Genomic DNA, 5,102 nt, shown 5'->3' on the forward strand with positions numbered 1-5,102 from the left:
CAAAGCTTAAGGGAATTGTTTCAGAAGCTTTATCTCGTTTTGCACTCACCTGCCAATTTTCATCTTATCTAAGCAGAAAATAATTTTCAAAATTATCATATGGAAAATAATATTGCTTTAATATATGAAAACCATGCAAATGATGAAGAGCCAGTGAACAGGAAATGTGAGGCAACAATATGAGAAGGGAGATACCAGCCTGAGCATTTGAAAAATAACAAATTAAAATGTCAGTTGACTCTTCACTCTATTCTCTCTCTCTCACTATGTTCCTTCCCTAAACCTTTCTCACGAATTGTGCAAGCTTACGGGAATAAAAGTGAATTACAAGGTGGCTGCTATTCTTCCCTAACCACAGACCTCACACGATTGATAAAGCACTTACATATATACTATCCCATCTCATCCTTAAAACATTCCTTTGAAGCAAATAATATTATATAGAAATTATAATATACTTTTAGTATTATTGTGTATTATAGCATAATCGTGTACTGTATTATTGTATACTTTTATTCTAAATTTACTGTGGTTGGCAAGTCCAAATTCAGTGCTCTGTTCAATGCAAAATGCGCTATTGTTATTTTATTCTCAAAATGCTCAATGTTTATTCTAGAGTTTAAGGTAACAGAAACATCAATATGTAGAGTAAGTAGTAATTTCTGTTAAAAGAATACAATAATAGTTTTCTATCTATAGTTCTTTTGTCTCTTTAGGTAAATTTTTTCCTAAGTATTTAATTCTTTTCATTCCAATGGTGAATGGGATTGTTTATTTACTTTCTCTTTCTGTTTTTTCATTGTTAATGTATACTAATGCAAGGGATTTCTGTGTGTTAATTTTATATCCTGCAAATTTACTATATTCATTTATTAGCTCTAGTAGTTTTCTGTGGTATATTTAGGGTTTTCTAAGTAGAGGATCATGTCGTCTGCAAACAGTGAGACTTTTACTTCTTTTTTTCCAATTTGAATTACTTTCATTCCTTTTTCTCCTCTGATTGCTGTGGCAAAGACTTCCAAAACTATGTTGAATAATAGTGATGAGAGTAAGCACCCTTGTCTTCTTCTTCATTTTAGAGGAAATGCTTTAAATTTTTTGCCATTGAAGATAATGTTTGCTGTGGGTTTGTCATTTATGGCGTTTATTATGTTGAGGTATGTTCCTTCATTCTGGAGAGGGTTTTATCACAAATGGGTGTTGAATTTTGTCAAAGGCTTTTTCTGCATCTATTGAGATAATCATATAGTTTTTATCTTTCAATTTGTTAATATAGTGAATCACATTTATTGATTTGTGGATAATGAAGAATCCTTGCATCCTTGGAATAAAGCCCAACTGGTCAAGATGTATGATCTTTGTAATATGTTGTTGGATTCTGTTTGATAAATTTTTGTTGAGGAATTTTGCATCTGTGTTAATCAGTGATATTGGCCTGTAGTTTTCTTTTTTTTGTGTGGTATTTTAGTCTGATTTTGGTATTAGGGTGATGGTGGCCTCATAGAATGAGTTTAGGAGTTTACCTTCCTCTGCAATTTCATAGAAGACTTTGAGTATGATAGGTGCAACCTCTTCTCTAAATTTTTGGTAGAATTCACCTGTGAAGCCATCTGGTCCTGGGCTTTGTTTGTTGCAAGATTTTTTATTACAGTTTCGATTTCCATGCTTGTGATGAGTCGGTTAAGATTTTATATTTTGTCCTGGTTCAGTTTTGGAACCTCATACTTTTCTAAGAATTTGTCCATTTCGTCCAAATTTTCCCTTTTATTGGCTCATAGTAGTCTCTTATGATCTTTTATATTTCTGTGTTGTCTGTTGTGATATCTCCATTTTCATTTCTGATTTTATTGATTTGATTATTCTCCCTTTTGTTCTTCATGAGTCTGGCTAATGATTTGTCTATTTTATCTTCTCAAAGAACCAGCTTTTAGTTTTGTTGATCTTTGCTATAGTCTCATTCATTTCTTTTTCAATTATTTCTGCTCTAATTTTTATGATTTCTTTCCTCTTACTAACTTTGGGTTTCTTCTGTTCTTCATTTTATAGTTGCTTTAGGTGTAAAGTTAGGTTGTTTATTAGATGTTTTTCTTGTGATGAAAGATATCAAAGATGACACAATCAGATGTAGAAATAATACCATGTTCGTGGATTGGAAGAATCAAAATAGTGAAAATAAGTATACAGCCCAAAGTAATCTGTAGATTCAGTGCAATCCCTATCAAGCTACCAATGGTATTTTTCACAGAACTAGAACAAATAAGTTCACAGTTTGTATGAAAACTCAAAAAAAATTTCAAATAGCCAAAGCAATTATGTTAAAGAAGAATGGATCTGGAAGAATCAACCTTCCTGACTTCAGACTATACTGTTAAGCTACAGTCATCAAGACAGCATGGTACTAGCACAAAGACAGAAATATAGATCAATGGAACAAAATAGAAAGCCCAGAGATAAATCCATACATTTATGGACAGCTTATCTTTGTCAAGAGATATACAATGGAGAAAAGGTAGTGCTGGGAAAATTAGTCAGCCACCTGTAAAAGAATGAAACTAGAACACCATACACAAAAACAAACTCAAATGGATTAAATGTATAAATGTAAGACCAGAAAATATAAAACTCAGAGGAAAACATAGGCAGAACACTGTCTGATATAAATCACAGCAAGATCCTCTATGACCCATCTCCCAGAGTAATGGAAATAAAAATAAAAGTAAACAAATGGTACCTAACTAAACTTAAAAGCTTTTGTACAATGAAGGAAACTATAAGCAAGGTGAAAAGACAGCCTTCAAGATGGAGAAAATAATAGCAAACGAAGCAACTGACAGAATTAATCTCCAAAATATAAAAGTAGCTCATACAGCTCATTACCAGAAAAATCAACAACCCAATCAAAAAGTGGGCAAAAGAGCTAAACAGACATTTCTCCAAAGAAGGCATACAGATGGCTAATAAAGAAATGAAAAGGTACTTAACATCACTCATTATTAGACAAATGCAAATCAAAACCATAATGAGGTACCATGTCACACCAGTCAGAATGGCTGCCATCAAAAACTCTACAAACAATAAATGCTGGAGAGGATGTGGAGAAGAGGGAGCAATCTTAAACTGTTGGTGGGAATGAAAACTCGTATAGCAACTATGGAGAACATTGTGGAGATGCCTTAAAAACCTGAAAATCTAACTGTCGTATGACCCAGCAATCCCACTGGTGGGCAAGCATACTGAGGAAACCAGAATTGTAAGAGATATATGTACTCCAATGTTCATTGCAGTACTGTGAACGATAGCTAGGACATAGAAATAACCTAGATATCCGCCAGAAGACAAATGGATAAGGAAGTTGTGGTTCATATACACAGTGAGATATTACTCAGCTATTAAAAAAGAACACATTTGAGTCAGTTATAATGGAGAGGATGAAACTGGAGCCTATTATACAGTAAAGTAAGCCCGAAAGAGAAACACCAATACAGTATATTAACTCATGTATATGGAATTAAGAAAGACAGTAACAACCATCATATACGCAAAGCAGCAAAAAAGACACAGATATAAAAACAGACTTTTTGACTATGAGAGAAGGTGAGGGTGGGATGATTTGAGAGAATAGCATTGAAATATGTATATCACCGTATGTAAAATATGATAAGACAGACTTCAATGCAAAGAAATAGGGGAAAACAATAGAAGGGGAAAAAACTAGAAATTTCTTCAAGAGAATTAGAGATACCAAGTGAACATTTCATGCAAACATGGGCAGAATAAAGGACAGAAATGGTACAGATCTAACAGAAGCAGAAGATATTAAGAAGAGGTGGCAAGAATACACAGAAACTATACAAAAAATGATCTGTATGGCCCAGATAACAACATGGTGTTATCAGCCATCCAGAGCCAGATATCCTGGACTGAAAAATTAAGTGGGCCTTAGGAAGCATCGCTATGAACAAAGCTAGTGGAAGTGATACAATTCCAGTCAAGCTATTTCAAATCCTAAAAGATTTTGATGTGAAAATGCTGCACTTAATATGCCAGGAAATTTGGAAAACTCAGCAGTGGCCACAGGATTGGAAAAGGTCAGTTTTCATTTCAATCCCCGAGATGAGAAATGCCAAAAAATATTCAAACTACCACCAATTGCACTCATCTCATATGCTAGCAAAGTAATGCCCAAAATTCTCCAAGCCAAGCTTCAATAGTACATGAACTATGAAGTTCCAGATATTCAAGCTGGATTTAGAAAAGGCAGAGGAACCAGAGATCAAATTGCCAATATCTGTTGGATAATAGAAAAAGCAAGAGAATTCCAGAAAATCATCTACTTCGGCTTTATTGATTACACCAAGGCCTTTGACTGTGTAGATCAGAACAAACTGTGGAAATTTTAAAGAGATGGGAATATCAGACCACCTTACCTGCCTCCTGAGAGATCTGTATGCAGGTCAAGAAGCAACAGTTAGAACCAGACATGGAACAACAGGCTGGTTCCAAATGGGGAAAGGAGTATGTCAAGGCTGTATATTGTCATCCTGTTTACTTAATTTATAGGCAGAGTACATCATGCAAAATGCTGGGCTGGGTGAATCACAAGCTGGAATTGAGATTGCTGGGAGAAATGTCAATAACCTCATATATGTGAATGACAACTCCCTTATGGAAGACAGTGAGGAGGAATTAAAGAGCCTCTTGATGAAAGTGAAGGAGGAGAGTAAAAAGCTGGCTTACAACTCAACATTCAAAAAATGAAGATCATGGCATCCAGTCCCTTCACTTCATGGCAAATTAGATAGGGAAATGATGGAAACACTGAGCGTCTTTATTTTCTTGGGCTCCAAAATGATTGCAGAAATTAAATAACTCTATGAAATTAAAAGACATTTGCTCTTTAGAAGAAAAGCTATGACCAACCTAAACAGCAAATTAAAAAGCAGAGACATTATTGTGTCAATAAATGTCTGTCTAATCAAAGCTATGGTTTTCCAGTAGTCACATATGGATGTGAGAGTTGGACTATAAAGAAAACTGACCACCAAAGAGTTGATGCTTTTGAATTGTGGTGGTGGAGATGACTCTTGAGAGTCCTTTGGACT

This window comes from Budorcas taxicolor, chromosome X, assembly GCF_023091745.1.
Source record: "Budorcas taxicolor isolate Tak-1 chromosome X, Takin1.1, whole genome shotgun sequence".
Lineage (NCBI taxonomy): Eukaryota > Metazoa > Chordata > Mammalia > Artiodactyla > Bovidae > Budorcas > Budorcas taxicolor.